This window comes from Schistocerca nitens, chromosome 2 (assembly GCF_023898315.1).
Source record: "Schistocerca nitens isolate TAMUIC-IGC-003100 chromosome 2, iqSchNite1.1, whole genome shotgun sequence".
Classification (NCBI taxonomy): Eukaryota; Metazoa; Arthropoda; class Insecta; order Orthoptera; family Acrididae; genus Schistocerca; species Schistocerca nitens.
Genome location: NC_064615.1, coordinates 702,922,463 through 702,934,601, shown reverse-complemented (window position 1 = coordinate 702,934,601; position 12,139 = coordinate 702,922,463). Strand labels below are relative to the sequence as shown.

The following is a 12,139-nucleotide window of genomic DNA, read 5'->3' as shown; positions in this document are numbered from 1 at the left end:
CAAATGCTCCACGGCACGACCGCGGTCATCGGAGACAGTCCCACCCCATAGAGGGTTGTGGGCATTGAAATCGCCCAGCAACAAGAAAGGTGGCGGCAGTTGGGCTATCAGAGCAGCCAGGACATGCTGCGCGACAGCACCATCCGGTGGAAGGTAAATACTGCAGACGGTAACAGCCTGTGGCGTCCACACCCGAACAGCGACAGCCTCTAAAGCTCTTTGTAGAGGTACAAACTCGCTGTGAAGAGAGTTAAGGACATATATGCAGACGCCACCAGACACCCTTTCATAAGCTGCCCGGTTCTTAAAATAACCCCGATAGCCACGGAGGGTGGGGGTTCGCATTGCTGGAAACTAAGTTTCCTGCAGAGCAATGCAAAGGAAAGGATGAAGGTGGAAGAAACCGCTGCAGTTCCACTGGAGGATGTTATTAGCCATGGATGGGAAAGGTGTGAAGGGACTGGGGGGGCAGATTACGCCTCCGAGGCCCCTGCTGCTACTGAGTCACCACCTGGAGAACAGCCAGCCAGTGCGTCCGAGGGACTGGCGAGATCCATGTCCTCAGCGGACGCCAGAATCTCCACCTCATCCTCAGACGCAGAGCTTGTAGGAAGCGGTGGAATGGGTGCCACCGCAATGTCGGTAGCCTTGGGGAGTTTCTTCTTCTTCTGCTTCTCGCGCTGTGCCTTTGGTGGTTCAGGCTGGGAGGGCGTCACTGGGTCAGTCTCTGGGACAGACGACGACCGTGTGTCCCGACGACCAGGGACCGGCGGTTGTTTGAGCCACTTGCGGCTGTCGGCTTTGGAACCGGTCGGAACTTGTGAAGGGAGGTCCCCAAGGGACCCCTTCCGTATGAGAGTAGCCGAAGAAGTCTTACGCTTCTCCGGCTGGGAAGGGGGGACTGATGTCCCCGATGGTTGGGGGGGTGTTGCTCCTGAAGTAGATGGAGCAGGAGCAACAGGAGGTTTAGTGCCCCCCACCATCAAGGGGGCAGGTGTGGGACTTCGACTCTGAGAGCTGACTGGAGCAGATGGAATTGTAGGAGTGACAGTTGTGGCATAAGAAGCCGTCATGCGCACTGGGTGAAGCCGATCATATTTCCGCTTCGCCTCAGTGTACGTCAGGCGGTCGAGAGTCTTTATTTCCATGATCTTCCGCTCCTTCTGCAGAATCGGACAGTCTGGCGAGCAAGGTGGATGGTGCGCACCACAGTTCACACAGATTGGAGGCGGGGCACAGGGATGATCAGAATGGGATGGTCGACCGCAATCGCGACAGACGAGGTCGGAAGCACAGCGTGAAGACATGTGGCCGAACTTCCAACACTTGAAGCACCGCATCGGGGGAGGGATATACGGCTTGACATCACAACGGTACACCATCACCTTGACCTTCTCAGGTAACATGTCACCCTCGAAGGCCAAGATGAAGGCACCGGTGGCAACTTGACGATCCCTCGGACCCCGGTGGACGCGCCGGACGAAATGGACACCTCGGCGCTCCAAGTTGGCGCGCAGCTCGTCATCGGACTGTAAAAGGAGATCCCTGTGGAAGATAATGCCCTGGACCATGTTCAGACTTTTATGGGGCGTGATAGTGACAGAGACATCCCCCAGCTTAGTACAAGCGAGCAAGGCCCGCGACTGGGCGGAGGATGCCGTTTTTATCAACACCGATCCGGACCGCATCTTGGACAAGCCCTCCACCTCCCCAAACTTGTCCTCTAAATGCTCTACAAAGAACTGAGGCTTCACAGATATAAAAGATTCCCCATCAGCTCTGGTACAGACAAGATATCTGGGCGAATACGTTTCACTTTCATGCAACGCCTTTCGTTCCTCCCATGGTGTGGCCAGGGATGGGAACGATTTGGGGTCATAAACATTACCCTTAAAATGAGCCCTCGAACGCTTAGAGACTGCCGACGGCTGGCCGCCAGCGAGAGATGATGTACCACGCTTCATTGCGGGTCATCCGCCATGATGCCACCTACTCCGACCAAGGGCCCTCCCCACGGGCGCCACCCAGCCACAGCAATAGCCACCTGGCAGGACGGCCATTGCCGGGAGTCCTGATGCCCCAAGGAGATGGGCATCTACTCCTTGGCATACGTGGGGAGTTAACGGCGCAGGCATCAGTAGAGCGATCCCTGTGTTGTCAGGGGGCTACAACCAAGAGGGTACATGGCGGCCCCACCACAACGGGCTGGCTACCGTGCTGGATCTTAGGTGCAAAACTGTCCAAGGTCGTCGTCGCAGTTAAAATAAACACTGCAGAGTGCAGCGTGGGAATCGCACCCAGGGACGTATCCTCGCCCAAGAGATGGAAAACGAGCGGGACACCAGTGCAACGACGAAAAAGCCGGCTAAAGGTCTCAAAGCACGACGGATACAGTGCACCATGTAAGGCGCCCTTCCCCAATTGGCTCGCTCTTTGGAATAATTTAGAAAGATGGAGGTCAAACCCGAGAGGGGACCATCACATAAGGCCGAAACATTTGAGACTCCTTTTAGTCGCCTCTTACGACAGGCAGGAATACCGCAGGCCTATTCTATCCCCCGAACCCGCAGGGGGTCATCCAAATGTGACTAATCATAACACTACCATCGGGACGATCGCTGGCAAGAATTCTAACCCTGTGGCGGTGATTGAACCACAGTAATCTTTGGGCGGGCCATAAGACGTTCATTTGCTGCCTATGCGATCTCGAAAGAGTGCACAATTTTCTGTATGTCAACCAAGGAAGGATTGTTGAGCTTGAGGGCTGCAACATGAACTTCTGGATTGGGAGGCAATTGGACCACTATGTTACGCATCGTGGAATCAGCATACGGGGTTTTGCAAGACTCAGACCTTGCAAATCCATCACCCTTGACCAATAAGACTAGCTCGCTTGCTAGTGGTACTGAGGAACTCTGAGTGGGACGAAACCTTGTGGAACCATTGTGAATAATAGGTTGACAGCAACAAACACAGTTCCTCAAAAGTGAGTGCAACCAGGTTTCAGAGGGGAACCAAATTCTTAAGTAAGAAAAATGTCTCTACGGACGCCCAAGAAAGAAAGAGCAACCATTGGAGAGTGTCATCAGAAGTCTGAAATGCGGCGAAGTGCTGTTTCAGCCACTGTAAATGTGTGTACCAATCCTCCTCGGTATCATTAAATGGCGGAAATGTGTGTGGGCAGGACTCTATCTGGGATGTGACCACAGTCGGGACAGGTCATGAATCTTGCACCTGTAATCAATCTGAAAGTAGCTGAATTTCCTGGCGCAAAAGGTCCATTTGCTGTTGGAACTGCAGGAGCAGCAGCTGTTGCTGCTGTTCCACTAACTGCACAAGTCCGAAGAGTAAACCAAATCAAGAGCCTAGACGTAGCAAGATCAAGAACCAACAATGATGCGTATGATGAACAACACTAGGGCACAGTCAGAAAACAGCGACTTCTGATCCCCTTCGCAGCTGGCTTTATAGTGACCCCATGATGCCGTTAGGCTAGAGGGGCAGGTGTAGTCCATGCAAAGCGCTGTGGCAGACACACTAGCTGCACAAGTTTTGCATCCACAATCCATAATTTTCATCCATAATTGCCTAGTCGCAAATTCTAGTAACCATAATCCGACACAACTCGAAGACACAGGCTGACCAGCTAAGGGCATCGACAGCGAGTTGCCAAAACAACAGGAGGACAGCTATTGACAATAATGAAGACAATAGCCATGGACAGATACAGCAGAATAAAAGTCCGAAGAGTAAACCAAATCAAGAGCCTAGACGTAGCAAGATCAAGAACCAACAATGACGCGTATGATGAACAACACTAGGGCACAGTCAGAAAACAGCTGACTTCTGAGCCCCTTCGCAGCTGGCTTTATAGTGACCCCATTGATGCCGTTAGGCTAGAGGGGCAGGTGTAGTCCACGCAAAGCGCTGTGGCAGACACACAAGCATTTGCACATTATAGGGGTGCCGCCTGGCAGCCATCGTCTATGCCCATGTCTTCTGGCAGCCTATCCAAATTGTCAGACTGGGATACCAGATATTCAATATCCCCCGTCAGTCCTATCTGGTATCAATCACTCAAACATGGTCTGCATTCTAGGATGGGTCAAAAAATTGAACTGGAAGCAATATCCTTTGTAGAGTGATTGCATTTCCTTTTTATTCAGTCAATAAATCAAAGTCTGCTTCCTGCTTTACCTGCAACTGAGTATATGTGATCATTACATTTCATGTCCCTACAAATTGTTACACCCCGGTATTTGTATGGGTTTACAAATTCCAACTGTGACTCACTGATATTATAGTCATAGGATACTACATTGTTTCATATTGTGAAGTGCATAATTTTACATTTCTGAACAGTTAAAGCAAGTTGCCAATCTTTGGACCACTTTGAAATCTTATCAAGATCTGATGAATATTTGTGCAGTTTCTTTCAGACTGCTCTTCATTATAGCTGGAAATGACACTCTTATTAAAATATTCTGTGCTGTTAAGCCTTGATCAACTGAATTTCTTATAGAAACTCAACATTCACTTCATCTGTTTGAGAAGGTCTTCAATGAAGTTGTAACTTCTACAAATGCCCAGTTTACTGTGTGTTGTTTCTCTGAGAATATCACTCAACACAATATAATATCTAAGAATATTTTAACAAGTGTGACAGATAAAACTAACATAGTAAAAAGAAATAAAGGATGCATGATTGTAATCTAAGATTTTTCAGCAAAATCTATAGAATGTAGCAAGTAAATTGGCAGTTATTAAAGTATTGTTAGCTACTGAGTTGACAGAGAGATTCTTTATGGCAGGACGTGGGATGAAAAAAAAAAATTACAATGTATAACACCTTGCATTAGCCCCAGATTTCATTTGGTCTTGACTACACAGTGGTGGCATTGCAATACATGTAAACAGTGAAGTAAGGGATATCATTTCACAGTCTGTAATGATTTGCATTCACACAATGGCTCTACTACTCTTATGTGACTGGTGCGAAATTTGAACAGATATAATCTTTCAGATGTAGAAACACTCCTACCAACTTTCGTTTATGTCGCGCAGCTCTTTGGAGTAGTGATTTTTTTCCCCCGTCACTGCATTTTCAAATCTTTTGAACCACATACTCAGAAAATTAACTATTTACAATTGTGACTACTTAAAATAGTCTCAATTGTAAATAATTAATATAAAGTTCAATGTATATGGACTGCATTCTACATACATACATGCCTTGAGTGCTCAGTTACTTACAAGCAGAAGATTTATTTAATTATGCTGAGCATAGTGATACACTGATGATTGTGGATATTGTTCTTTGCAATGTGCTGTGGTACTTTGATCACATGAAGGAGGAAATGCAGCTACATTTGTTTGTTCAGATCATTATTGCATTCAGCTTTTGTATTGTTCTGTAAGATGCTTGATGAACAGATACATATACAGTTGAAGAATGATAATGATAAGTGAAAGCACTTTACATTTTGTTTTTGATAGTATGCACTATGTTTATGGTATTAACGCACAGGAGAGATGTTGGTAATATATTTATGAATTAATCTGCTGCACTTTATGAGATACGTACTCTTCTGTGGAAGATAAATTGTAATTTAACAATTGAAGGAGTCACTTAGAAAGTCAAAACTGCACCTGACTTCCTGACGGATAATGATACAGCACTGCTCACATCACATTTGGCCTAGTCTAAACTGTACCAGACAACATACTGTTTTACATTTCATTTGTCTAGACAGGTAGTGTAGCTTTAGTACTTCTGCTTACCCAAAAGATGAACCCTACTTTCTACATAATTAGAGTGAAGGTCATGCTTCCATTCTGCAAGATGCAATCTATGCTATAAACACAGGTGACACATAGCAGTTTGTTAGTTTCATTGTTCATTTCACCACACAAGACTGGATATAAACGGATATAGATATTTTGACATTATTCTTATGATTACATATTCTGCAGTTACTAGTAACTTTTATGAAATGACACACTACTACCAGAAAAAGGTATATACTTATTTGCTTTTATGAACAGTATTATTGTTTATGTGTAGTATTGAGGGGAAGAGGTATTGATTATGGCGTAGTAAGAAATTTTACATTAGGAGAAAGATGTTAGGGTACACAACCGGGTGTATAAGATGGTAGTATTGACACATTCACTGATACAAATGTGACCACTCCTGTCATTCCACTGCTCTGTACTTGACACTGCACTTCATCAATGCATTAACACAGATAGGAAATGTAGGCTCTGTTTACTCTTTACTCGTGCTATTTGAAACATGTTTGAAAGAATGGAGGGAAGGGTATGTTTAGTTTTGGTTTTAAGTCTGAGCTTTTATTGAATATGTAATCATGCAACAACATCACCAAATTTGAATATAGTCAACATCACCACATTTAGTAGTAAACATCATTACCAAAAGATTTAGATGTAAGAGGTATTAATTAGTTATGTATATATTTAAATGTCTGGATTTGAGATCTATGACATGAGTTTTCATTTCTGGACACATGAAGTATATATATATATATATATATATATATATATATATAGAGAGAGAGAGAGAGAGAGAGAGAGAGAGAGAGAGAGAGAGAGAGGGGGAAACATTCCACATGGGAAAAATATATCTAAAAACAAAGATGATGTGACTTACCGAACGAAAGTGCTGGCAGGTCGATAGACACACAAACAAACACAAACACAAACACACACACACACTCAAAATTCAAGCTTTTGCAACAAACTGTTGCCTCATCAGGAAAGAGGGAAGGAGAGGGAAAGACGAAAGGATGTGGGTTTTAGGGGAGAGGGTAAGGAGTCATTCCAATCCCGGGAGCGGAAAGACCTACCTTAGGGGGAAAAAAGGACGTGTATACACTCGCACACACACACATATCCATCCACACATATACAGACACAAGCAGACATCTCACAAGCAGACAGCATATATATATATATATATAGGATTTTTATTTAGGTTTAGGCATGTGATTCGTTGAATTCAGATTTATCATTTTTGAAATGTGCACTAGCTAACTGGTATAAACACTGACTTTCATTACTCACTTTGTACGCAAAATTGATAACTGACGTCTTATGATTGTATAAACTAAGGGAACCTTTATTTGATGTATGTTTACTTACATATACTGTATGACCAAGATATGATATACTGAGATCAGTCTAAAAGGAACACACACTACTGATCTGCTACATACTGGAAAGAAAGAATTGATATTTTACTTGAAATGCTCCATCATACACAGGAAGGGAAGTTATACTGATATGCTCCATTTGGAAAGAAAAGATGGATTTGGATGTAAATGATCTACATTGGGAAAATATTGATTGCTTATTGTATGTGCTTTTAGCAAACGTGGAGATACTTACAGTTCATTGCCTTAGATTAGAGAGTCAAATGATATACTGATAATTGACTATGAAAACTTGTATAGGGAGGTCTATGGTGCTACAACTGTGTGTTGTGTGTGAAGTGAGAGACTTGGAAATGAATTGTTACATTTGTCTGCCTCATTCCGAAACTATTGAAAATGAGCTATGATAATGAAAAGAGATTGGTTCTGTATTATATAAGGAGAAGTTGAGAAAGTTTTGTTCTATTCATGGTATTACTGTTTCACATGACCAATCAGTTCTAGAGGATGTGTTATTTGTATAGTAATTATTGTTAGATGTATGAATGCATGCATTATTGAACTTTGTTAGCTATTTTGCGACTGCCTAAAAAGTTTTGTCCAACCTGTGTTGCACAATACTGTTTTGGAGGGTACTGAAATGTAATGGCTCACTTTTCATAAGATTTGGATCATCTGATTAATTGTTAAGTTATCATGTACAACCCATACATGTAATTTCACTTTTTGAGCTCTGCACTGTGATTTTCAACAACTTCATGGCAAAGTAATGTCTAATATTTCGTCCATCCATTGGGAGGAACATGTATCATTGATTTTATCAATTGCAATTACGATTTTTCATTTACAGACAATCGGATAACAAAAGAAGCACCAAATAAACTGCATTTTATAATGTTAGAAACCTGTAACAACTCTCTGTATGTCCTCCTGAGGAACATTTCCAACCGATTTCTCATACACATACAGCAGTTGACCGGCATTGCCTGCTGAAACATTGTTGTGATGCCTTGTGTAAGGAGGAGAAATGCGTACCATCACATTTCTGACTTTGATAAAGGTCGGATTGTAGCCTATCGCGATTGTGGTTTATTGTATCATGACATTGCTGCTCGTGTTGGTTGAGATTCAATTACTGTTAGCAGAATATGGAATCGGTGGATTCAGGAGGGTAATACGGAACACCGTGCTGGATCCCAACGGCCTCGTATCACTAGCAGTCGAGATGACAGGCATCTTATCTGCATGGCTGTAACGGATCGTGCAGCCACGTCTCGATCCCTGAGTCAACAGATGGGGACGTTTGCAAGACAACAGCCATCTACATGAACAGTTCGATGAAGTTTGCAGCAGCACGGACTATCAGCTCGGAGACCAAGGCTGCGGTTACCCTCGACGCTGCATCACAGACAGGAGCGCCTGCGATGGTGTACTCAACGACGAACCTGGGTGCAAGAATGGCAAAATGTCATTTTTTCGGATGAATCCAGGTTCTGTTTACAGCATCATGATGGTCGCATCCATGTTTGGCAACATCGCGGTGTATTCGTCATCGCCATACCGGCGTATCACCCGGCATGATGGTATGGGGTGCCATTGGTTACATGTCTCGGTCACCTCTTGTTCACATTGACAGCACTTTGAACAGTGGACATTACATTTCAGATGTGTTACGACCCGTGGCTCTACCCTTCATTTGATCCCTGCGAAACCCTACATTTCAGCAGGATAATGCACGACTGCATGTTGCAGGTCCTGTACAGGCCTTTCTGGATACCAAAAATGTTCGACTGCTGCCCTGACCAGCACATTCTCCAAATCTCTCACCAACTGAAAACGTCTGGTCAATGGTGGCCGAGCAACTGGCTCATCACAATATGCCAGTCACTACTCTTGATGAACTGTGGTATCGTGTTGAAGCTGCATGGGCAGCTGTACCTCTACACGCCATCCAAGCTCTGTTTGACTCAAAGCCCAGGTGTATCATGGCCGTTATTACGGCCAGAGGTGGTTGTTCTGGGTACTGATTTCTCAGGATCTATGCACCCAAATTGCATGAAAATGTAATCACATGTCAGTTCTAGTATAATATATTTGTCCAATGAATACCAGTTTATCATCTGCATTTCTTCTTGGTGTAGCAATTTTACTGGCCAGTAGTGTATTATCCCCAGCAAGACGATTACATTGCAGGTACCTTATCCTGCCGTAGAGGCCTGGCAATGAAACACCCATCACTAGATGTGCAGAAGTCAACATGTTAAATGGGCAACAGTGGGATTTCAACAGTTAAAAATTATTATAAACACAAAACAAAATATTTTGCAACTGTAAAGTACAGGACAGCATGATCAGTGTGCACTTACTATAATGGAATGCTGTCGCACTGATGGGCATTCAGATGATACTATAAGTTCTTCAGATACATTCAACTCAGTCTGAAATAGAGTGTTCCACAGGGAGCAAACAAAAGTGATATTGGGCGATGAATACAATCCTGCTGCACATTCAAGTAGTGATTCATCAGATAGCAGCGTAGATAATGACCAACCAAGGGTTTCTTCCAACTACAATGATGCTGTAATAGTGGGGATTGATATGGTATTGATTTACGACTTGCAAGTAATGCTATTAGTCATAGAAGGACATGACAAAGTGGGTAAAATATTACAATATGTATAACTGTAAAACATAAAACTAATTTATATATTTTTTATGTTGTGTTTTCTCATAAGTTCTTAATTTTTGCAGTGTTGCTATAGTACAAAATGCTGAAAGAAGAGCTGATATTGATTATCAATGGTCTGAGACTGATGGAATGGCATGGACAGCTACAGCATTGCACCTACAAACTCTGCAGGGACAGCTACAGCATTGCACCTACAAACTCTGCAGGGAAGCAGTGCCAACAAAATGTTATTCAAGAGACTGCTGGATCTACAGGGCTTGCAAAGTGTCCTGTTTCCACAGTAAGGAAAACAAGTTTTTGTATCTGCTTTGGATGCAGTAGATATAGAAGAAATGGACTGTTCAAATATTAAGAAAGATTACAAAAACATATTGACAGAGTATCTTTACTTTTACATACCACATAGCGTAATTTGCTCACACAAGAAATTGACATGAGTTCCGTTTTCAATGTCTGCAGTAAAAACTTGCTCCAAATATGCAACACAGTCTTTTAGTTTTGTGACACAATCATGACCACAACTCTCACTATACATTTCCACTGTAACATACTTCTGCAGAATGTTCTCCAGCTGTGCTCACCTCGTTACTTTCAAGTATTCTTTGCATATTGTGGGCACTTGCAATACTATTGCTGACACATACTTTGACACACATACACTTATCAGTTTTTGCACTAAATTGAATTTTTGGAATTCCTTCCACTGATAACTTATAGAAACATACTGAATTGCTAGTTACAGTAATGGCATCAAATGTCACTTTGCGTAATCCTACCTACATTTTCACTTTGGTCTGTAAATATTTTAATCACATTTTCTGTAAGGCACTTTTCATTTCTCTGATGAAGGTCTTTCTGTCACTTCAGTCTTCCTTCAGTCATATCTTTCCTAGTCCTTAAATAATGAAGCAGACCCGCAAAAAATCTTGGCATTGTGCCAACTGTTCATTTGAGTCCAGCTCTTTCGGTATTTCAGCTTTTTTCCCAGCATATCTTTAAACATATTGAAGTTTATTATCTCCTGTTCTCCACAGTACTTAGCACAGACCATGTATATCTTGGAAGGTAACCAAGTCTCTTTTTGGAACTGGTTTCAGCCAGTCAGTGTTGTATGTCCATATTTGCTGGAAACCAGAACACCTTGATGTAGCTTTTATCGCCACTGGAACATAACTGCTTTAACATCCTGGAATACAGTAATAGTGTGGCATCTGAAAAATATCACGGAATTAACAGTAATACATATTTTCTGCAGATAATGAACTACTCTTTACTACCATTTTGACTACATGGTTTTACTCTCTTACATCAATTTTAAATTTTGTTTCTATAAGAAAACATCAGTCAGAAAACTCACCTTTACAGATAAATCAGCTATCTTCGGACGTCTACACATGCATATCTCTCTGCATACAAAGCACAAACACTCTCAATCTGTTCCTCTCGTAACCAGTTAAGTAGGCCATCTTCACAATGCTGCTACTTCTCATAACTTCAGTTTGCGTAGAGTAGGCCATAATATTTTATCCACTGTCTCAAATAATAGAATTCATCTGCATTAGAACTTAAAATGCTGACGAAGCCAGGCCCAAGTTGTCGACCTTCTATTTCTTCTGCTGAGAAGCTACTCATTACAATAAGGTAAGCTGCTGCAAGTGTGAGCGACATTAAAAATGCCACAATGAAAAGTTCATTTCTAGTAAGACCACCTAGTATTGTACTTTATTTGATGAAGTACAGTCTTAGACATAAAACATATTCACTGCTGAGCCGCCCAGACACTGAGTGAGCTCCCTTAAGGTGCCAATAGAAATGGCTGCACCTGAAAATTCTAAGTACAACCATATGCATGACCTGACAACACTGTAGGATGTGGAAGTTTCAGGAGGAAATGTAGTCTCCTGCTCTAGCTGTAAATGCTGGTGGTCTAGAAGTAAAGGCTGCACAATGGTAACAGAAAGTATCGGGAAAATATCGAGATCAAATCCACTCACTGCTGACCTCCCCCCCCCCACCCCCCCTTTTCTTAATAATGCATTTTGGCTGACTGCTAAAGGTATCGGTCTTGTGGGACCTCACAGATAATTTTCTCCACTTTCTAGCCCACCATAACAACAAAACTTTCTGCAAAACAGCTTGTGGCTCGCCATGATCAGAACAGTTAATGGTTGGGAGTTCCCGTGCCCTACAGTGGCTGCCAACACTGGGTGCCTTCACATCAGTCACCATCCAATGATCGGATCAAGACACAGTGAACTTTGCCATATTCTGCTCTCAC

At 42.9% G+C, this 12,139-nt stretch overlaps 1 long non-coding RNA gene across 1 annotated transcript; it reads right to left on the bottom strand.

Annotated features, from left to right (window-relative positions):
- Positions 1 to 10,230: 10,230 nt before the first annotated feature.
- LOC126236865 (uncharacterized) lies at positions 10,231 to 11,875 on the bottom strand. Its single transcript, XR_007544998.1, has 2 exons — positions 11,219 to 11,875; positions 10,231 to 11,072 (listed from the first exon to the last, which is right to left on the bottom strand). It is a non-coding gene; the product is annotated as an uncharacterized LOC126236865 (long non-coding RNA).
- Positions 11,876 to 12,139: the final 264 nt, after the last annotated feature.